The 24547-nt window shown below is 47.7% G+C and overlaps 1 protein-coding gene across 1 annotated transcript in view; it reads left to right on the top strand.

Moving 5' to 3' along the window:
• LOC147105336 (peptidyl-prolyl cis-trans isomerase FKBP5-like) overlaps positions 1-24547 on the top strand; it is a 395766-nt gene that overhangs the window by 238429 nt on the left and 132790 nt on the right. The gene's annotated exons all lie outside the window — the stretch shown is intronic.

Below are 24547 nucleotides of genomic sequence, written 5' to 3'. Positions count from 1 at the left end.
TATTCTGAAGACCAATGCCATTGTCTTCAGTACCCACCATAAACTCCGTTCCCTAAGCACCGACACAATCCCTCTCCCGGGTCACTGTCTGAAGCTTCACCAGACTTTTCGTAACCATGGGTTCCTATTGTTTCACCTTGAGATGAGCTTCCAAATCCATTACCTCTCCATCACCAAGACCACCAACTTCCACCTCCATAACATCACCTGTCTCCGCCCCTGCCTCAGCTCGTCTGCTACTGAAACCCTCATCCATGCTTTTGTTACCTCTAGACTTGACTATTCCAACGCACTCCTGGCTGGTCTCCCACCTTGCACCCTCCATAAACTTGAGATCATCCAAAACTTTGCTGTCCGTATCCTAACTCTCTCCAAGTCCCATTCATCCATCGCCCCCTGTGCTTGCTGACCTACATTGGTTCCCGGTCCGGCAACATCTCGATTTTTAAAATTCTCATCCTGGTTTTCAAATCGCTCCATGGCCTCACCCCTCCCTATCTCTGTAACCTCCTCCAGCCCTACAAGCCGCCATGGTCCCTGCCCTCCTCCAATTCTGGCCTCTTGCGCATTCCCGATTTCCTTCCCCCCACCTTTGTCAACCATGCCTTTTAGCTGCCTTGGCCCGAAGCTCTGAAATTCCCTCCCTGAACCTCTCCACCTCTCTACTTCTCTCTCCCACTTTAAGACGCTCCTTAAAACCTACCTCTTTGACCAAGCTTTTGATCACCTGTCCAAATATCTCCTTATGTGACTCAGTGACAACTTTTGTCTGATAACACCTTGGGATGTTTTACGACGCTCTCTAAATGGAAGTTGTTGTTGTTGTTGTGTTCTCTGAAAAGATAAACTGTCCAATGTGCAGCAGACAAGAGCCAATTGCCACGAGTAGCTGTGACTGTGACTGTCCAATTCTTTCGTCTCTGAAACTGGCCGATAGTGTTTCCTTCTTTGGACCCGCCAGGTCATCAGTAATGGGGCTACTGGTCGCCTGAATATATACACGAACAGATACTTGGAGGAGAGAGTGAAAATAAATCCAAAGGAGACAAGCTACTAACTAAAATACAAGGAACGATAGCATAGTGGTTATGTTACTGGACCAGTAATCTAGAGGCCTGGACTAATGATCCAGTAGATGTGAGTTTAAATCCCACCATGGCAGCTGGGGAATTTAAATTCAGTTAATTAAATAAATCTGGAATAAAAATTTAGTATCAGTGACCATGAAACTACTGTACTGGATTGTTGTAAAAAACCCATCTAATTCACTAATGCCCTTTAGGGAAGGAAATCTGCTGTCCTTACCTGGTCTGGCCTATATGTGACTCCAGAACCACAGCAATGTGGTTGATTCTTAACTGCCCTCTGAAATGGCCCAGCATGCCACTCAGTTGTAAAAAAAACTGCAACGAAAAACAACAAGAATTAAAAAAACGGACGGACCACCCGGACGGACACCCAGCCCAGTCGACCATGCAAAGTCCTCCTCACCAACATCTGGGGACTTGTGCCAAAATTGGGAGAGCTGTCCCACAGACTAGTCAAACAACAGCCTGACATAGTCATACTCACAGAATCATACCTTCAGCCAATGTCCCAAACTCCTAACCTACTCACTGATGCCCAGTTTGGGTTCCACCAAGACCACTCGGCTCCAGACCGCATTACAGCCTTGGTCCAAACATGGACAAAAGAGCTGAATTCCAGAGGTGAGGTGAGAGTGACTGCCCTTGACATCAAGGCAGCATTTGACTGAGTGTGGCATCAAGGAGCCCTAGTAAAACTGAAGTCAGTGGGAATTGGGTGGGAAACTCTCCACTGGCTGGAGTCATACCTAGCACAAAGGAAGATGGTTGTGGTGGTTGGAGGTCAATCATCGCAGCCCCAGGACATCACTGCAGAAGTTCCTCAGGGCAGTGTCCCAGGCCCCACCATCTTCAGCTGCTTCATCAATGACCTTCCCTCCAACACAAGGTCAGAAATGAGGATGTTCACTGATGACTGCACAGTGTTCAGTGCCATTCACAACTCCTCAGATAATGAAGCAGTCCATGCCCACATGCAGCAAGACCTGGATGACATTCAGACGGGCTGATAAGTGGCAGGTAACATTCACGCCACAGAAGTGCCAGGCAATGACTATCTCCAGCAAACGAGCATCTAACTATCGCCCCTTGTCATTCAATGGCAATACCATAGCCGAATCCCCACCATCAATATCCTGGGGGTCACCATTGACCAGAAACTTAACTGGACCAGCCACATAAATACTGTGGCAACAAGAGCAGGTCAGAGGCTGGGTATTCTGCAGCGAGTTTTCACACGTCCTGACTCCCCAAAGATTTTCCACCATCTACAAGGCACAAGTCAGGAGTGTGATGGAATACTCTCCACTTGCCTGGATGAGTGCAGCTCCAACAACACTCAAGAAGCTCGACACCATCTAGGACAAAGCAGCCCACTAGATTGGCACCCCATCCACCACCATAAACATTTACTCCTTCCACCACCAGCGTACTGTGGCTGCAGTGTGTACCATCTACAAGATGCACTGCAACAACTCGCCAAGGCTTCTTCGGCAGCACCTCCCAAAACTGCGACCTCTACCACCTAGAAGGACAAGGGCAGCAGGCGCATGGGAACACCACCACTTCCAAGTTCCCCTCCAAGTCACACACCATCCTGACTTGGAAGTATATCTCCAATCCTTCATCGTTGCTGGGTCAAAATCCTGGAACTCCCTCCCTAACAGCACTGTGGGAGTACCTTCACCACACGGACTGCAGCGGTTCAAGAAGGGGGCTCACCACCACCTTCTCAAGGGCAATTAGGGATGGACAATAAATGCTGACCATGTCAGCGATGCCCACATCCCATGAACGAATTTATAAAAAGATGACGTATCGGACTGAAATGAGAAAAAACAGACGATAATCGAGTTTGGAGCGTATCAATGGGCCAATCACTGGACTGGGCCCTTTGCCTTGGGCCAATCACGGGGCTGGGCCCTTTGGCCTCGGCCAATCATGGGGCTGGGCCCTTTGACTTGGGCCAATCACTGGGCTGGTGGTGAAATTGGACATGGGCGGGGACGCAAAACTAGTGGTATCGCATTGGTCACCTCTCATTCAGTCCCGTTGATTGCCATTGAACAGAATATCAGGCGTGTTGTATAATAATCAGCTAAAGCCATTCGCCTGCTTTGTATCCCGATTCTTGTCGAATTTCAGCCCAATTAACTCTAACTGCACTCCGGCTTCCTTCTCCAGCTGATGAAAGCATTTCTCTGCACCTGTTTGCTTAAAAAATCCAGCTGCCTTCATAGCCTTAGCTGGACCAGATTGACTGCCTGTGTCTCTGCCCCTGTGCTTTGTCTCTTCCTCACAGGCAGAAAGGGATCAGAGACTTTCCGACGCAATGGGTGTGCTGTTTTTATTAGCCAAGATCGGCTAACAAATTGCTGATTGTTTAGCGTCTTTGGGGAAATCACCTACAAATCTTTTCTGTGGAAAAATGTTCAAAAGATCTCTAATTAGAGATTGGAGCCTTTTCTGAGCTGTTTTGCATTGTGGTCCTTACTCATCACCATTGCTCCTCCACTTCCGGAGGGCATTGAAACACGTTAATTTTGGTCACATATTGATAGAGCTGGGAATGCCCATGGTTGGCATTGATGACTTTAGAGCAGTTTCACTCCCCTTGAGTAAGGTTTGCCTCCATCAGTGTGAAACAGACTCTGAACCTGTAAGGGTCACTGAGAGGTGGATTAGGAAAAACAAGAACAACCGAGAGAAAAATGAAAAAGAGAAGGGGAAACTGCGCCAATACTTTTCATGCTGGACACCAGGGCTCACCATTGCACTATAGCACTTTTAGTCAGAACTCTTTTAAAAGTCTATGAACTGATTACAGAAAAAATATCTTTCTCTGTAATCACTTTCTAGCCACAGGTGTGGCTGCAGTGACACCACTTTAGCCACATGCACTAATTTTAGTTGAAAGTGCCTTACACACAACACAAGCAAAATGACTCTGCCTGTGTATTTACTTAACAAACATCTACCACCATTCAGTGCGAACTTTGCGGTCTTTCTCTCTTGCCAAAGTTTAGACCTGTGGCATGAATTTACCAGACACGGCACATTTAGTGCACCTTCTAGGTGTTTGTCCAGCAGTTGTGAGCGGTACTTTGACTTCGAGAGTGATTGCTGAGAATGTTGACTTGCACAACAAGACTCGCCAGACCCACTCCTGCTCTCTCTACAGAATGCAGTTGGACGCTGCTTTCCTTTTGCCATGATGTGCTCTGTTGGAGATAAGAACATAAGAACATACGAATTAGGAGCAGGAGTCGGCCATATGGCCCCTCGAGCCTGCTCCGCCATTCAATAAGATCATGTCTGATCCTCGACCTCAACTCCACTTTCCCGCCTGATCCCCATATCCCTGATTCCCCTAGAGTCCAAAAATCTATCTATCTCAGCCTTGAATAGGTTCAACGATTCAGCATCCACAGCCCTCTGGGGCAGAGAATTCCAAAGATTCACAACCCTCTGAGTGAAGAAATTCATCCTCATCTCAGTCTTAAATGACTGACCCCTTATCCTGAGACTATGCCCCCTAGTTCTAGACTCTCCAGCCAGGGGGAAACAACTTCTCGGCATCTACCCTGTTAATCCCCCTCAGAATCTTGTATGTTTCAATGAGATCACCTCTCATTCTTCTAAACTCCAGAGAGTATTGGCCCAATCTACTCAATATCTCCTCATAGGACAACCCTCTCATCCCAGGAATCAACCAGAGCTGCTCATTATTGGTTGGGTTTGCTTTCTGCTGCTGACCTGGAGCGGATATACTGATTGGTCCAGGTGACCACGATGACTGCTCCCCTCTCCATATAATGTTGCTAATGTTTCCATGGTGCTGAAGTCCAGCATTTTCACCCATGTTCTACCCTATTTTAGCAGACAACCAATAATCAGTAACCAAGAAACTAAAGTACACACAACAATTAAAAAAACACTCACACACTCTGCTTTTAGTCTCACCATTTTACCGGCAAAGGCACAAAAAAGTTAAAGTTCGCATGCATAGGCCATGTGAATGAGTATTGAGATCACAGGCCCAAAAACAGTGTTTATTACTCATTTTTTATTTACTGATCAAAAATGAAATTATTTCCATCTAGATTTCCAATTCAATACATGTATCTAGTGGCTAATGTATTGGACAACTCTATCTATAACATAAAAAACACTGCAAGTGAGCTGACCGTACACAAATGTCCGTCCAATCAGAAAATGGTATCTCCAGGTCCCGGTACTTACCAAACATTGCTTTAAAACCTTATTTAACTTCACATTACATAGATAAACAATAACGCAAACTACGGGGCCAGTAACACATTCTTGGGTGCCCCACCCCGCTGTACAACCCAGCGGAGAGCCACATGTAGGAATCTGAGAGCTAGCACACAAACTGTGCACAAGACTTATGAAGGTCCTGATAATATTTCTATTCGGATGGTTACCCCACCTCTCACACCCCCCACCAGCCTCGCTACATACCGGCGGGAACTTTCCCGGTGGTGTGCGTGTGGGTTTAGAGGCGGGTCAGCGGTAACATTTGCAGAAAATGGGAGCATGTCGGGAACGCGCCGTCTTCCCGCCTCCTCGTGCCTTTAACTCGGGCACGTTTGCCAGCACGCCTCAGACCCAAACAGCAGAGGCGGGTAACCTAATTAATCTCATTACAACCTTGTGAGACCCTTAACGGGGATTTTAACTAGATCTTTTGGCTTTCACTGGATGACTACGGGAATCATGCAGCGCAGGAACCACATCTGTCAACCTGAGGTGGAAGCTCAGTGGCCATTGATCGAGATCATTAATGCAGAGCATGGAAATCCCAATAAATACTCCCACCTGACTCCTACTTACTCCATTAGGTTTCTGGAGTTTGCAAGTCTTTTCTGCCAGAAGCCGCTCTCACCTCATTACTAGTAACTATCACAACATTAACAGATTGCTCCTCTGAGCTCTACTTGACCTACCATCTATTACATCAGCATGGGTGTCATTTATACTGTCTCACCTTGGTCCACAGATACAGACCAAGATGAGCCCCAACACCAGCAGCACCAGGGACACCAGCAGCACCAGGCACACCAGCAGCACCAGGCACACCAGCAGCAGCAGCAGCAGCAGCAACAACACCAACAGCCTTCTCCTCAATGACCTGATGCTCCACAGGAGAGAGGGGGTCAGCCCAGGGCTGCACCGTGACGGAGGCGATACCCCCAACACAGGGTATGCAGGCAGAGGATGAGCTTCCTCAACATGACAGAGCAACAGTGCTTCAGGAGGCTCAGGCTATCATGCCAGCTCGTCACAGACATTTGCAGCTTGCTGGAGCAAGACCTGCAGCCCAGAGCACCTGGTGGACACCCCTTACCAGTGGCTGTCAAAGTCACCACCGTCCTCAGCTTCTTCGCCTCAGGCTCCTTCCAGGGATCTGCAGCAGATATTTACAGCATCTCGCAGTCGGCCGCCCACAGATGCATCACCCAGGTGACCGATGCCCTGTTTGACAAGTCAGCCAATTATGTGAACTTTGCCACTGATGAAGCCAATGTTACTGAGCGGGCTTTGCAGCTCTGGCTGGCTTCCCATGAGCGCAGCACATCATCAACTGCAGACGTGTGGCCATCAGGGCACCCCATCATCACCCAGGAGTCTTTGTGAACCACAAGGACTTCCACTCTCTCAATGTGCAGCTGGTCTGCAACCATAGGAAGATGCATGTGTGCACCAAATTCCCTGGCAGCTGCCATGACTCTTTTGTGCTGTGCCAGTCCACCCTTTGCACCGCTAAGCACACGTATCAGCTGGCTGCTTGGAGACGAGGGCTATCCACTGAAGACATGGCTCATAACACCCTTGAGGAGGCCAAGTAATGAGGCTGAGGAGCATTATAATGAAAGCCACATGTCCACCAGATGTGTCATAGAGCAAACAATAGGTATGCTGAAGATGTGCTTCAGGTGCCTTGACAGATCTAGAGGAGCCCTTCAGTACGCACCAGCCAGGGTCTCCAGAATCGTTGTCGTCTGCTGCGCAACTTAGCACAGCAGTGAGGATTAGAGCTACATGAGGAGCGTACAGCCTCTTCAGTGGAGGAGGAGGAGGAGGAGGAGCATCAGCTGGAAGACGAGGAGGAGAGGAGCAACGTGAGGTCCAGGTCTCACCAGCACCCGAGCACATTGCTGCCCGGGAGGTCAGGGATGGCCTCAATATGACTAGATTTACTTAACTTTCTGCATTACATCGATATGGCTGCCACATGCTGTGCCAGGCTTCCCTCCCACCACCCCCCCCCCCCACCAACAACAACATAAAGTATCCTGACAATGACCAGGCCATTCCTTTCACACTGACCACCATTGCTGGAGGTACCGTTATGTCTCACCATTCACTCCAACTCACTAAGGCACTTCCAAAGTAGCAGACAAAAATGGGTATAAATGGAAAGTGGTGAAAATAAATAGTTTTATATGTGTCGTAACAGTAACGGAACCTTAATAATAACACTTCTTTAAATACCCATGTGCTTACCCTTGTGCATCAACTTCTGTGTCGTTTTTCTTTTCCGCGCGCTGCTACGAGGTGCAACCCCTGTGGTTTCAGCAGAGGTGGAGGTAGCCTGCTCACTTCCCTGCTGTGACTGCTTAGACACTCTTGGCAGACGTCCTCTGGGTTTTGGAGCCTGTGAGGGCCCTGCTAAAGTCTGCTCCTCCTGAGACTGTGCAGGGGCAGACTTGGCCATCGTGATCCCAGGAGGCACCTGGGGCTCTGACTAAGGTGGGGGCAATGGGGGAGAAGCATGAGCGCTTTGAGAGAAGCCCCCACTTCCATGTCCTCTCTCACCATCATCCCTCTCATGGGCCACCCACACTTCCCTGCTAGCAAAGAGCTGGAGAGCACATTGCTGCACAGCAGTGGGGCCATGCGAACCCAAGTCTACGTTTAGATCCCTCCCAGAGAGGAGGTCTATGAGCCTCTGCCATCTGTTGTCCATAGATAGTATGTGCTCGTGTGAGTGGCGCATTAGCTGCTCCATGCAGGTGGCCATCCTTTCCATGGAAGGGCACACTGTCGCCATCGCCTGCGACATGGTGGTATTCATGTTGGAGATGGACTCCTCCATTCTCTGCACATTTGCAGATATCGAGACTGCAAAACCTGGCAGAGCCTCTGCAATCGTTGCTGCCCTTCCAGGATCACCCTCTTTCTGGATGGCCCCCGAGGCTCAGCGCCTGCATGCAGCTAAGTAGAGCTCCCTCCGGCGAGGAGTCTCCACTGCTGTCCATGTCTCCACCATCTCCTCTTGCTCACTTGTGACTTGTTAGACACCAGGTGACAACACTACTCTCTCCCACACAGGACCCACTGAGGTGTGCGTATCTGCACTGGTGCTGGGTGCGCTTGGGTCTGGTGATGGTGCACCCTCAGAGGCTGGAGGCTCCTCTGAGGAGTCATCTATCTCCTCTGGCTGGGCAGTGAGGAGGGGGAGGGGCACTTGATGGACCTGTGGGAGAGTAAAGAGATGATTTAGAAGTGTTATAATAAGAATGGGCAACAATACCATTATGCATATGATGAATATTCACTGGCTGCTGACATCAGTCACTATCAGAGTGACTGCTGTATGTCATGGGGCTGCATGAGATGTAATTCAGTCACCAGGTTGCTGAGATGTCCCCCTCTCTCCGTCTCCCACCGCCAGCTGCTATGCAGCTCCTGAGACCTCCAGGGCCACCTCCTCTGCTGGAGTTAAAGTGGTGAAGGATAGAGGGCCTCCTCCGGTTCTCTCCCGCTCCCTGTAGTTGACTTCTTCCCTTGGTTGTTGCTGCCTGTCGTCGCCTGCCTGCTCCATGGAAAAGGCCCCTTTTCAGGCTAAAGTTGTTTAAGATGCAGAAGGCAGCAGTAATTTTTGGACTCCCTTGCTAGGCTGTACTGCAGCACTCCCCAGTCAATCCGGTTCATCTGAACCTTTGCCTCAGGATGTCATTGGGCTGCTCCATCGAGATCTTGACATTGCCCTTCCGATCTTGTCATTGGATGGCTGAATGAAGTAAACAATTGTGACCGCACGGGACAGCCTTGGTCTCCAGCACCCATCCACCCAGTATTCTTGGCCTTTCAAATAATGATGGCACCGTGGACTGGCGTAAAATAAAGGCTTCAGGGCAGTGGGAATTGAAATGCGTGATTCAGTACGTATGGTCAGAGACTAATTCTACATTCATGGAGTCGAACCTGTTATGTATTGTGTGTTCTATTGTGTGTTCTCCTCCCACCTGTGGTGGCGCTGACACAGGAGATAAATGGTTGGGTGTTCTCTGTTAAGTTTTAGCTCTCTTTGTTCGGAACTTCCCAGAACTTCCTTTCCTTCCAATAAAGCGCTTCATGTTTGAATCTCTGAGTTCTGAGTCCTAAATTGTGTCTAGGTAGAAAGGTGTAAAGTCTGTGGGTTGTGCAGTTAATAAATACACAGACTTCAGAAGTAACAAACAAACAGGTCTTTACTATTCGAAGGTCCGGGCGAATCTGCCCCAGCAATCATGCCACAACACTTATATACTGGTGTGGTCACTATCGGTATTACAGTATACAGAAGCCAAACAAATAGTGCCACCCGAAAGTAGTCCTCTTAAAGGTGAACGGTTACATTCAATAGTTCCCTTAAAGGTAGACGGGTACATACACTACAATCCTCCCTTTTTAGCTTATTACTTACTAAGTCCATAGTGAACATACATTCTAACATATATACAGGTTTATGTAAGACAGTTCATAGATTCAGTCTTTCCGGGGGTTTCCGGATTCTGTCAGGATAACGCCGCAGTGGTGTCGTCATTTCAGGCTGGCTAGGAGGTGCTTCTGGCAAGGTCTATTCGGCTTGAAAAGCCGTGTCAGGTTCAGCTGACTCCAGTATCACTAGATCGGAAGTAGGTGTTCTGGATCAACATTACCCGGATAAGGTGGTGAAGTCGGTGGCCCATTTGTGGCGGACCCTATGATTTGGTCAACATGGCGCCTTATTATATTGTCTCCAATGTCCACGGTGTACATCAATGGCCCCAGCCTTTTCCCAATAGTTCCAGGCTGCCATTTCTCAGTACGGTAGTCCCGGGCCAAAACTCGTTGACCGATCTGGAAAGATCTAGTGACCCTGTCGTTCATGCCCTGGAATTGCCGGTTCTCTACGTCTCTTCTGACGTTTGGTTTTAGTAAATCCAGCCGGCATCTTAGGCATCTATTACAGAACATCATTGCGGGAGTTTGATTTGTGACCGCATGTGTCGCATTTCGGTATGCCAACAAAAAGCTATCCACCTTATGTTGCAGACTTATATTTTCATTACTCATGGCCTTTACGGCCTTCTTGAAGGTCTGGACAAACCTTTCAGCCAATCCATTGGAGGCGGGATGGTATGGGGCTGATGTGTAATGTTTAACCCCATTGCTCTTTAAGAATTTCTTGAATTCTTCGGACACAAATTGTGGTCCATTATCAGAACAGATCTGTTCCGGCAGGCCATTCCGAGCAAATATAGTCCTTAACACTGCGATGGTTTTTTCCGTCGTGGTGGTGGTCATCTTAATTACTTCCGGCCACTTGGAGTGGGCATCCACCGCTATTAGAAACATCGAGTCCATAAATGGACCAGCAAAGTCGATGTGTACTCTTTGCCAAGGCGATGAGGGCCACTTCCATGGATGCAGAGGAGCCTGGGGTGGCGCATTTTGAACCCTCTGGCATCCTAGGCAGTTCTTCGTGATCTCCTCTATGTCTCCATCAATGCCTGGCCACCACACAAACGCCCTTGCTAGATTTTTCATCTTTACTCCCCCCAGATGTCCTTCGTGCAGCTCCTTCAGCACCTTCTTTTGGAGTTTGGGTGGAATCACCACTCTAGATCCACACATCAGGGTTCCTCGACACACTGACAGTTGTTCTTTCCTCTGTGCAAATGCTTGCAGTGTTGGGTCGCTCTGTGCTGGCCATCCCTCCACCGTTACATCATAGACTCGTGAAAGAGTCGGGTCATTCCTTGTCTCATTCTCAATCATTGAGTTTGTTATCGGTAGACACTCCACTATGGATGAGTGGAACAACTCTACTGGGTCCACTATACTCGCTTCTTCTACCATCGGCAATGGCAAGCGTGACAACCCATCAGCATTTCCATGCTGTTTAGACCTTTTGTACTCAATTTCGTATTGGTGTGCCCCAAGTAACACGGACCACCTTTGTAACCTTTGTGCTGTCATGGTGGAAACGGCCTTATTTGGGTTGAATATGGAATATGGTCTGTCAGCAATGTGAACTTTTTACATTGTAGGTAATGGTTGAATTTCTTCACGCCCCACACAAGACTGAGGGCCTCCCTATCTATTTGGGCGTAATTTCGCTCCGCGGGTGTCAACGATCGGGACGCGAAAGCCACTGGCCTTTCCGAGCCATTTGGTAGCCTGTGCGAGAGTACTGCCCCAATTCCGTACGGGGAAGCATCGCAAGCTAGACGAAGGGGTAATGCTGGGTTGAAATGAGCCAACACTTCTTCAGAGGTAATCAACTCCTTGCTTCTGCGAAAAGCCTTTTTGCATTCTTCACTCCACTTCCATGGTGTTTCTTTCCGCAACAGGTCATTCAGCGGATGCAGTACCGTGGATAAATTTGGCAGAAACTTGTGATAGTAATTAATCAACCCCAAGAATGATCTTAACTGTGATACGTTTCCTGGAGCGGGGGCCTTCACAACCGCTTCTATCTTTTCGGGTGACTTATGTAGTCCCTCTCGGTCAATGACATGACCGCAGTATGAGATCCGTTTTTGGAAGAACTCACACTTCTTGCGATTAACCCGAAGGCCATACTCCTTCAACCTGGTGAGTACCAGTTTCAAATTCGTGAGGTGTTCTTCCTCATCTTTTCCCGTGATTAAAATGTCATCTAAGTAGCACTGCGTGCTTGGAATTCCTTGTAACACCTGTTCCATGGCCCTCTGCCAAATTGCTGGCGCCGAAGCTACCCCAAAGACCAGTCTATTGTAGCGATACAAGCCTCTGTGAGTGTTGATGGTGAGGTACTGGCGTGACTCTTCCTCGACCTCCATCTGTAGATATGCTTGAGCCAGATCTATTTTCGTGAAATGTTTCCCTCCAGCCAACGAAGCAAAGATATCTTCAATCCGCAGAAGCGGGTATTGTACCGTGTGAAGCACCGGATTCACAGTAATCTTGAAATCTCCGCAGATACGGACCTTCCCCAGTCCCCCTGGCTTATTACTCGGTGAGGACTTCATGACGGGAACAATGGGCGTGGCCCACTCACTCCAGTCCACTTTTGACAGAACCCCTGATCGTTCAAGTTCTTCCAGTTCTGCCTCCACAGCTGGTCGTATTGCGTAAGGTACTGATCTGGCCTTAAAAAACTTTGGGCTTGCATTTTCTGCAATCTTAACCTTTGCTTTAATACCTCGCAGTGTTCCCAGTCCTTGCTGGAATACCTCCTTAGCTTCGTCCAATATTCTGGACAACCGTTCAGGTTTGACATCCTCTTTTTCGGAATCCACTGTCATGGTGTTTAGTGACTGCCAGTCCAATTTTATTTTTCGGATCCACTCCCGTCCCAGAAGTGGTGGTCCTCCCTCAGGCAATACATACAGGTCCAACCGGTGATGATCTTTATCCTTGTATCTCACCTTGACTTCTATCATTCCGATGGGGAATACTTTGTGTATGTCTGTAGTACTAGTTCCGTATCCCGTAGTGGAATATGCTTGAAAAATTTCTTATAGTCATGCTTATTCATGACCGTCAACGCCGATCCGGTGTCCACTTCCATTTTTACTTGGACCTTTGCAATCTGTAGCGTTATCCAGATAGTTTGTCGGTCAGCTTCATTGCTCACGTTGTGAATTCTCAGACTGTCCAGTCCTTTGCATTTGGAGTGTGAGACCGACTTCTGTTCCCTCAGACTCTTCTTAGTCACCTCTTGTACCTTTCCGTACCATTTTTGTGGTGACTTCTTATTGTTGTACGTTGCTCCTGACCGGCATACCTTAGCTATGTGCCCGATCTTGCCACATTTCCTGCATTCTTGGTTTTTACCCCAGCATTGATTCTGGTCGTGTGTTGTCTTCCCACAACGGTAGCATTTTGTTGTGCTCGAAGTAATTTGGTCCACCCCTAGTGCCGCCGCCTTTAGCTGCATTTCCGCCGTTCCTTTCGCTGCGGCTTCATGCGATGCAGCTATGAGGACAGCCCTGTCCAGTGTGAGGTCATTTTCTTCCAGTAGTCGCTTCTGCGTTCCTTCTTTGGACAATCCGCATACGAACTTGTCACGCAGTGCCTCTGTCAGATTCCCTTCAAACTGGCAGTATTTCGCTATCCTACGCAGTTCGACCAAGTATTCCGCATTGCTTTCGTTTTTCCTCTGCGTTCTTGCGTAGAATTTGAATCGTTCAGCCAGCATCAACGGTGTGGGGTTCAAGTGATCCTTCAGCACTGCTACAATATCATCGAAAGTCTGATCTGCCGGTTTAGCTGGTGAGAGAAGATTCTTCAACACCCCGAATGTTTTCGCACCCATCATGTTAAGTAATGTTAAAGCTTTTTCCTCCTTAGCTATTTTGTTAGCCTTACAATGTATCTCAATACGTTCTACGTACGTGGCCCAGTCTTCTATCTCCGAATTGAACTCGTTGATGTCCGCCCGCTTAGGCATCTTTCTTTCCTTGGGTACAACACAAGTATTTCTTCAAGTATTCTTATTTATTTGTTTATTTCTAAGATGGCGGTTTTCCCGCGAAAATGGCGGTTTCCCGCTCTTTCCTTCTCGCCCCGCCCACTTCAATCGTCCTCCCCGCCTAATGGCGGCTTCCCGCGTTTCTTCCCTGGTGGAAGGGGTACGCTTTCCCCACAACGGACAGGTTCAGCCGCTGGGCTGGCTTCCGCACAGCTCCCCTTACTCGGCTCTGTCTTTTCCTCCCGCCCGCACGGCTCGACCGGCGCTGGGTACACCCCGTTAACGGAGGACAGTTCAGCCGCTGGACTGGCTCTCGCGCAGTCTCTCACCCCATTTTTGGCTGTGTCTCTCTCCCACTCCCGCACGTTCGGTTTTGCCAGCTCTGAGTACCCCGTTGGTGGAGAACAGCTCAGCCGCTGGACTGGCTCCTCGCAGTCTCTCTCTCCGCACCCGGCTCTCACCCGCACGGTTCCCGTTCGCCTCCCCAGCCCTCTCGCAGACCGGTGTTTCCCTCCCCGGCTGCGGCTGGGTTTCTCTTCCCGCGCCTACTCGCAGGCTCAGCGCTTCGTGGCTGCGGTCGCTGCCCGGATTTTTCCCGCCGATCGCGGTCCGGCTGTCACCCGACGCCATTGGACCCGACTTTTGGCCGGCACAGCCCCCCTTCGACCGAGGTCGAGTGCTCTGCCCTTATCCTCCGGATACTTCTACACCTTCCCCTACTCACAGTCTCTTCGGCCACCTTGTTTCTTGCTGGTCGGCTCACTCTGCACCGTGGCAGAAGGGTAGTCAGTGCCTGTTGCTGATACAGCTTTTGTTGTTAGTCTTCCTGCTTTCTGTTGTTGCAGCCTCGTGTTTTCTTTTGGTAGCACGACGAGGGCGGTTGTCTCTCTTCGACGCTCTTCGTTGCTTTTGGTAGTCTTGCCGCAGGGTACGATCGGACTCGTCGCCACTGTAAAGTCTGTGGGTTGTGCAGTTAATAAATACACAGACTTCAGAAGTAACAAACAAACAGGTCTTTACTATTCGAAGGTCCGGGCGAATCTGCCCCAGCAATCATGCCACAACACTTATATACTGGTGTGGTCACTATCGGTATTACAGTATACAGAAGCCAAACAAATAGTGCCACCCGAAAGTAGTCCTCTTAAAGGTGAACGGTTACATTCAATAGTTCCCTTAAAGGTAGACGGGTACATACACTACAAAAGGTACCGACACAACAAGTGGCAACGAGGAGCGGATGAATCTGCGTACGTTACGGGTGCAGTGAGTAAACAGAAAATTTAATTTGAAACGTGAGATGGCTACTATATTAGGAAACATCGGTGATTTTGATGAAAATGTGGAGCAATGGAGCGCATATACGGAACGTTTTGACTATTTTGTATTGGCGAATGCAGTGGCAAATGAAAAGGTCATGCCTACCTTTTTGAGTGTAATCGGGCCGAAGACTTTCAATTTACTTCGCAGCCTCGTGCAGCCAGATAAGCCAGGAACTAAAACATATAAGCAACTAGTGGAAATTCTTGGAGCACATTTTTCACCAAAACCTCTGGTTATTGCTGAGAGATTTAGATTTCACAAACGGAATCAAGAGGAGGGGGAATCAGTGACGATGTTTATTGCTGCTTTAAAAAGGTTGTCGGAACACTGCCAGTTCAAGGAGGTGCTGAATGACACCATTAGAGACAGACTTGTGTGTGGTCTGCAAAATGCAGCCACACAGAAGCGCCTTCTTACTGAGGACAACCTTACTCTTGAAAAGGCCATTGAAGTTAGTGTCTCCATGGAGATGGCGGAAAAGGAGGCTCACCAGTTGAGTTCAACAGGGAGAGTTCACAAGGTGTCATCTGAGCCTAAAGGTGCGCGGAACGGCACATGTTACCGTTGTGGGAAAACGGGCCATCACGCTAATGACTGCTGGTGAACGGAGCTGGAATGCCGAAATTGTGGCAAAAAGGGTCACATTGAACGTGCCTGTAGAGGTAAAAAAAGAACAGACAGAGCTGGGAAGCATGGAAGCAAAATGTCTGTATTTGGACAAGAGAGGAAAAAGAGTGTTCATTCAGTGCAGTATGATGGAACAAGCAAAACAGAGGGGAGTGACACCTCTGAGGAGGAAGAGGTGCACATACTGACGGTTGCAGGTGGTTCAAATGGCTACTGGGTGTCACCACTGGTGGAGGGACAATCAGTGCGGATGGAGGTGGACACAGGCGCGGCTGTGTCCCTTGTTTCAGACACTGTCTACAACAAAATGCTAAAGCATCTTACCCTTCAGCCAACAAACATTGTGCTAAAGACGTATACCGGCGAACCTGTGGCCATGAGAGGCGTCATTGAGGTGACAGTTAAATTGAACGGACAGACTGCAAAACTGCCACTATATGTGGTAAAGGGAAATTACCCATCGCTACTGGGACGTGCGTGGCTGGAGAAAATCACGCTGGACTGGCCTGCAGTCCGCATGATGTCAAAAGGGGAGTCAGGTCTGACTGCAGTGTTAAACAAACATGCAGAACTCTTCAATGGGGAACTTGGGAGCATGAAAAAGATCAGCGTGAGACTGGACATTAAACCTGACAGCAAGCCGAAGTTTCACAAAGCCCGACCTGTACCCTATGCAATTAGGCCAAAAGTTGAGGCTAACTTGGAGGCCTTAGTCGAGAATGGAGTCCTGGAGCCTGTGAGCGTGAGCAAATGGGCCACACCCATTGTTCCTGTCCTGAAAAAGGATGGATCTGTTCGAATCTGCGGGGATTTTAAAGTGACTATTAACCCAGTGCTGTCTGTGGAACAGTACCCTCTTCCCCTCATTGATGATCTTTTTACGGGCCTGGCCGGAGGGCAAAAGTTCAGCAAAATAGACTTATGCCAGGCTTATCTACAAATGCATGTCGATGACAAATCAAAGGAGCTGCTGACAATTGTGACACACAGGGGGCTATACAGGTACTGCCGCCTTCCATTTGGAATTATGTCAGCCCCTGCTCTATTCCAAAGGGCAATGGATCAGATTTTGAGTGGACTGCCAGGAGTGCAGTGCTACCTGGACGACATCCTTGTCACTGGGACAAATGAGGAGGATCATCTTCTGAACTTGGATGCGACACTACAATGACTGAAAGAGTGCGGACTCAGAGTTCGTAAAGACAAATGTGAATTCTTTCAGTCTTCAGTTGAGTACCTGGAGCATGTGATTGACGCTACTGGCCTGCATAAGGCGCCGCCAAAGGTCAAGGCGATCATGGAGGCCCCAGCACCCCAGAATGTGAGCCAGTTACGTTCATTTCTGGGGCTACTTAACTACTATGGGAAGTTTATTCCAGACTTAGCAACATTGCTGAAGCCGTTACATCAGTTGCTATGTCAAGGCAAAACATGGAAATGGACTGAACTGTGCAACGAAGCTTTCGCCCAAGCAAAGAAAGCATTGCTGAATTTGGAGGTCCTGACACACTTCGACCCAAAGCTACCCGTGCGGCTAGCATGTGATGCATCACCATATGGTGTGGGAGCAGTCATATCCCACATCATGCCTTCGGGTGAAGAGAAACCTATCGCCTTCGCATCACGCACCTTGAACAAGGCCGAGAATAACTATGCGCAGATCGAGCGCGAGGCCTTGGGAATCGTTTTTGGAATTCGAAAATTTCATCAGTACCTGTTTGGGAGAAGGTTCACACTCCTGACGGACCACCGTCCATTGACTTCAATCTTCGGGCCCCACACCGGAATTCCGTCTCTCGCTGCAAGCAGGATGCAAAGGTGGGCTTTACTGTTGTCAGGACACACATATGACATCAAATATCGCAAATCAGACTTGCACGGCAACGCAGACAGTCTCTCAAGGCTACCCTTGCCTGTTACTCCCCCAGAGCCTCGTCAGATAGACATCTTCTACTTTAGACAAGTGGAGGGAGCACCTGTCACTGCAGTTCAGGTGCGAAGGTACACCCGCAACGATCCAGTCCTGTCTGAGGTAATGGACGATGTCATTCGAGGGAGAGCGATAGGAGATTCTCCTAGTTTGAAACCTTACGTTTCAAAAAGAAATGAGCTCTCTGTCCAGGCAGGTTGTCTTCTTTGGGGACGCCGTGTCATCATTCTGCCACCTCTGAGGGAACCTATACTGCAACAACTTCATACAGGCCACAGTGGGATGGTTTGGATGAAGGAAATGGCAAGAAGCTACTTCTGGTGGCCAGGTCTCGATGGGAATATTGAGGAGAAAGCCAAAACATGTTCCCCATGTCAAAGGGTCTGGAATGTTCCACAGCTGGCAACCCTACACCCCTGGGATTGGCCTGCAGAAGTGTGGCAGCGAGTACATGTGGACTTCGCCGGTCCTTTCGAAGGGAAGATGTTTATGGTGGTTGTGGACGCTCGTAGCAAGTGGCCGGAGGTCGCTGTGATGAGGTCTACCACGGCAGAGAAAACAATTGAGAAACTTGGTGAGATGTTCAGCCGTTATGGCTCACCAGAACAACTCATAAGTGACAACGGTCCACAATTTGTATCACAGGAGTTTGCAACCTTCCTGCATGTGAATGGTGTCCAACATATCAGGTCTGCGCCCTATCATCCCTCTACTAACGGCCAGGCAGAAAGGTTTGTGCAAACTTTGAAGCACGCCTTGAAGGCGTCGCAAGGTCAGGGCTCAATCCACCAACGTCTGAACAGCTTCCTGTTGTCCTACAGGAACGAGCCGCATGCCACAACCAAAATTTCCCCCGCTTCGCTCATGATGAAGAGGCAGTTGCGGACAAGTTTTGACTTACTCAAACCTCCAAGGGTGTAATGGTATCAGCAAATAGTGATGATATTTGTCTGTGTTTGATTACTTATGCCTTACAGCATATTTGTCTGTGTTTTTGATTACTTGTGCCTGACCAGCAGAGGTCATGTGAGAGACAAGCAGTCCAGAGGAGTTTTACTTTCAGTTTCATTCTAGATGCATCACAGCATAGTGTGTTCTGTAAAAAGCTGCAGAAAGTCTTGAACAAGACTTTAGATTAAACTACATTCTCTTTCAGAAATGAGTCTTTATTGAACCCAAAAAGAAATCAATACATGATGTCAGAAGTGGCTGAAAGAGAAAAAATCTGAAGTTAGCAACTCGATGGGACAGTGAAAGCAGTTGTGGCAAGTAAGCGAAATCAGCTCTCCACATATTAGCAAGCCAGAAGAGAACATCGTTGCTTACCATTAGAGTATAGCTAACGAAGTGAAAGAATGGAAGGTTTACACCCACCGGCGACGCTTCAATTGACAGGTAATGTGGCTGAAAATTGGAGGAGATTCAAACAACGTGTAGGGTTGTATTTATCAGCAATCGGAGCTGACGATAAAAGTAATAAAAAGAAATCGTCACTGTTTTTACATGTCGTGGGTGATGAAGTGCTGGAGGTGTATAATAACTTCACATTCGCTGCTGATGGAGACAAAATGAAGCTAGATAAAATAATGGAACAGTTTGAGGCCTACTGCATACCTAAACGCAACGTGACCTTTGAGAGGCACAAATTTTTCACATGTGTACAGAAAATCGGCGAGACTATTGATCAGTATGTGACTGAACTGAGAAACCGGAGCAAATCGTGTGAATTTGGGGGACTCACAGACTCGCTGATAAAAGACAGACTGGTGTGTGGTATTCCAGATAATGGTTTAAGGGAAAGACTGCCAAGAGAGCAAGATCTAGACCTGGGAAAAGCCATAGCACTGTGTAGGGTTACAGAGACTGTGAAGTTGCAGGCAAAGGAGCTGTTCAGTGACAGTAGCTGCAACGTGGATGCAGTGAGAAAGAACGGATACAAACCGATTAACAAAGAGAGCGCCAATGTGAAAAAAGAGACGTGGCCAGTAAACAAAAATGTAAGGGACAATCGGAAGTCATGTAGTCGATGCGGTACACAGCATCCACCAAGAAAGTGTCCAGCATATGGTAAAACATGCAATAGATGCAACAAAAACAACCATTATGCCCGTTGCTGTAAGAACCAAGCGCAACAAAGCAAGGTCCATACAGTAGATGAAAGCGAGATAGAGGAATTCAATGTAGATGTTGTGTCTGAAAACAACAAAGAAAGAGACTGAATGTTGACACTAAAAGTGAATGACATACACATTCCATTTAAATTGGATACTGGAGCACAAGTTAATGTGATATCAGAGACCGATTTTAAGAGAATTAGACCCAGACCAAAGTTACATGGAATACAAGTGAAAGTGACCGGATACTCAGGTACTGATATACCAGTGAAAGGAAAATGCATTGTTAAAGTAACACACAAGGACAGAGAGCACACGCTAGCATTAATCGTGGTGCCAAAGGATGTGCAAGCCATACTAGGATTAAAAGCCTGTGAGAGACTGAACCTGGTAAAGAGAGTCCTCGTTGTGGAAAGCAAAGGAGAGACAGTCTATGATGAACTCATGAAAGAGTACAAAGACCTATTTAAGGGTTTAGGCTGCATTCCAGGAGAACACACGATCAGAGTAGATAAAAGTATGACACCGGTCATACATCCATGCAGAAAAGTTCCGTTTGCTCTTCAAAAGCAACTGAAGGCAGAGTTGGACAGGATGGAAAGCCTGAACGTGATTCAGAAGATAGATGAGCCAACTGAGTCATAGAGTCATAGAGTCATAGAGTAATACAGCACGGATAGAGGCCCTTCGGCCCATCGTGTCCGCGCCGGCCATCAAGCCCTGTCTAATCTAATCCCATATTCCAGCATTTGGCCCGTAGCCTTGTATGCTATGGCATTTCAAGTGCACATCCAAATGCTTCTTAAATGTTGTGAGGGTTTCTGCCTCCACAACCCTTTCAGGTAGTGAGTTCCAGACTCCAACCACCCTCTGGGTGAAAAAGTTCTTTCTCAAATCCCCTCTAAACCTCCCGCCCTTTACCTTGAATCTATGCCCCCTAGTTATTGACCCCTCTACTAAGGGAAAAAGCTCCTCAGCATCCATCCTATCTATGCCCCTCATAATTTTGTATACCTCAATCATGTCCCCCCTCAGCCTCCTCTGCTCCAAGGAAAACAAACCCAATCTGCCCAGTCTCTCTTCATAGTGGGTGAGTTCCCTCGTCGTAGTGGACAAAAAGAATGGAAAGCTCAGAATTTGCCTGGATCCAAGAGATCTAAACAGAGCAATAAAGAGAGAGCACTTCAAGCTTCCTACACGTGAGGAAATCATGGCACAGTTTGCAAATGCAAAATATTTCAGCAAGTTAGATGCATCCTCAGGATTTTGGCAGATGAAGCTGGACAAAGCAAGTTCAAGACTGTGCACGTTCAACACTCCATTTGGCAGATACAGATTCCTAAGGTTACCATTTGGCATTGCCTCAGCTCCTGAAGTGTATCACAAGACTATCCATATGATCTATGAGCACCTGGAGGGAGTTGATACATCAATGGATGACATCATAGTATGGGGAACCACGAGAACTGAGCATGACGAGAGACTGAAAAAAGTGCTGGAAGCAACAAGGAAAACAAACCTGAAGCTGAATAGAGAGAAATGCCAGCTCGGGGTGACAGAACTGACATTCGTGGGAGATATCCTTAGCAGTGAGGGCATCAGACCAGATCCCAGAAAGGTGTCCGCCATTGAGAATATGCCAAGGCCACAATGCAAAAAGGACGTGCAGAGGTTTAATGGAATGATCAACTACATGGGTAAATTCATATCCAACCTCTCAGAAAAAATAGCGCCACTGAGAAGACTAACTGAAAAGAACATAGAATGGGAATGGAATCATGAGCATGAGAAGTCATGGAGCGATCTAAAGAAACTGCTCACAGAGGAACCAGTTCTGAGGTTTTATGACCCAGCGAGACCCATCAAGATATCATCAGATGCATCACAGAGTGGGCTCGGTGCCGTTCTTCTGCAACAATATGACTACTGGCAACCTATTGCATATGCATCATGCTCAATGACAGACGCGGAGACGCGATATGCTCAAATAGAAAAGGAGCTGCTCAGCATCACATACGCCTGTGAAAGATTTCACCAGTTTGTGGCAGGACAAGCAATCAGTGTAGAGACTGACCATAAGCCCTTGATTGCATTGTTCCAAAAGCCACTGAATAGCTGTCCGCTTAGAATACAAAGAATGATGATCAGGCTGCAACGCTATACACTGAATGTTGCGTACACATCGGGTAAGCTGATGTATACAGCAGACACGTTGTCCAGAGCTGTTGACCCAAGTGAGCCCGCAAACACCACAATGGATGAAAAAGTGGACGCCTACGTGGACATGATCACAAGTGCACTGCCCATAGCAGATGCAAAAATGGAGCTCATAAAGACTGAGACAAACAAAGATGAAACAATGAGACGACTGAGAAAAAGCATCTTGGATGGCTGGCCCAACATGAAGCAAGACTGCTCACCTGATATAGCAGAGTACTGGAACGGCAGGGTGGAACTATCAGTGGTCGAAGACATCATCTACAAAGGAAGTAAAATAGTTATCCCATAGAGTCTGAGAAGCAGATGCTAAAAAAGATCCATGGAGGACATCTGGGAATCGAAAAGTGTAAGAAAAGAGCACGAGAGGTGATGTACTGGCCACGAATCAACCAAGATGTGACAAATGAGGTGTCAAACTGCACAATATGCCTGAAATATCGAGCAAGCATTCCGGTAGAACCACTAAAGCCACACCCAGCACCAGACAGACCTTACCAGAAGGTAGGCGCTGACCTATTCGTATGTCAAGGGAAGGAATATCTTGTCATCACAGACTATTACTCCCTGTATCCAGAGGTTTGTAGACTGTACACCACCACTGCATAAGCTGTGATAAGAAGTATGAAAGCCATATTCTCCAGACATGGCGTGGCAAGCGAGGTCTTCACAGACAACGGACCCCAGTTTAACAATGCAAATTTCCGACACTTTGCCAAAGAGTGGGACTTTGTCCACACAACGTCAAGTCCTCACTATCCACAGTCCAATGGACTAGTGGAAAAATCGGTCCAGACAGTGAAAAGACTGATGTACAAGGCAAAAGACAGTGGAACTGACTTCTACCAAAGCATGCTTGTATACCGCACTACGCCGCTCGAGTGTGGTATGTCACCAGCCCAACTCCTGATGGGACGTCGGCTAAGGTCAAACCTACCCATCCCGGAGAACCTCCTGAAAACAAAAGAGGGGGAGAAAGTGAGGAAGTTCAAAGAGCAACAGAAAGAAAAGCAAAAGTACTACTATGACAGAGGAACACAAAACCTACCTGAACTCCACACTGGTGACCAAGTAAGGTTGAAAGACAAAACAAACACATGGACTCAGAAGGGAACTGTCCTGAGTGAAGTTCAACCAAGATCATACACCATTCAGACAGATGAGGGTGCTGTTCTGAGAAGAAATCATCGAGATCTTCTCATGGGACCAGCCACAGCAGGTCAAGAGACTGATACTGGTGAACAACCTGATCACACAGCTGAGAACCAATCATCTGAGGCAACAACTCAGATTCAAGGACGATCAATCAGAAAATCCTCAAGATACATGAAGCCTCCTGAGAGGCTCATTGAGCAAATTTAAGGACTATTGTTAAAGAAGGAAGTAATGTTATCTTATTCTTTCTTCAAGTTCTAGTGTATTGACATATTTCATGTGAACACACAAAGCAAGGGTAAAAAACCTTGATCATGATAATGATAATGTAAGTTCATTAAATGTTGTTCGTTAAAAGTAAAATACTTTTGTTTTAAGAAAGGGAGATGTAATGATATCAGCAAATAGTGATGATATTTGTCTGTGTTTGATTACTTATGCCTTACAGCATATTTGTCTGTGTTTTTGATTACTTGTGCCTGACCAGCAGAGGTCATGTGAGAGACAAGCAGTCCAGAGGAGTTTTACTTTCAGTTTCATTCTAGATGCATCACAGCATAGTGTGTTCTGTAAAAAGCTGTAGAAAGTCTTGAACAAGACTTTAGATTAAACAACATTCTCTTTCAGAAATGAGTCTTTATTGAACCCAAAAAGAAATCAATACAAAGGGCAGAACAGGTTGTCCATTGTCAACAACAAGCTCAAGTTGAAAAGAGAGAGAAAAGAGCCAAGGAGAGACGGTTTCATCCGGGAGAGCACGTCCTAGCTCGAAACTACAACACTGGACAGAAATGGGTCCCTGCTACGGTGATCGCGCAGATGGGCCCTGTGTCTTACACGGTTGAGACTGCTGAGGACGTCGTCTGGAGAAGACACACAGATCAACTGTTGCTAGGAGCAGAGACAGCCACAGAGGCTCCAACGGCTGGTTGGCCTGAACTGTTTCCGGATGATACCGCAAACCAGCATCCTTTGCCACAGTGCTCTTCTCCAACACAGGAAGTCAAAGAGACTGTTCCACCTGTGCAAACTCCTGACTTTCAACTGACACAGGCACCTTCTCCATCCAGGCCTGTGTCAATGCCTACTGCTGTGGAAGCCAGCGATGACCGCTGGTATCCTGTCAAAGAGCGGTGGCCTCCAAGACGCTTGGATCTGTAGGCTTAGTGACTTACCCACAAGACTGGGGCAGAATAAACCCCAGGGTAAAGTCAGGGTTTGAGGCAGTCTACCTCTACCCTAGGTTCGTTGAGTGCATTGAAAGTAACTTACCTGTTGAGGAATAATGTGGACCTTCCATTTAAGAGGGGAGGAAATGTTATGTATTGTGTGTTCTATTGTGTGTTCTCCTCCCACCTGTGGTGGC

This window comes from Somniosus microcephalus, chromosome 18, assembly GCF_052327205.1.
Source record: "Somniosus microcephalus isolate GS21.2 chromosome 18, FLI_Smic_1.0, whole genome shotgun sequence".
Classification (NCBI taxonomy): Eukaryota; Metazoa; Chordata; class Chondrichthyes; order Squaliformes; family Somniosidae; genus Somniosus; species Somniosus microcephalus.
Note: the sequence above shows the minus strand (reverse complement) of the source record. Positions and strands in the feature narration are given on the sequence as shown.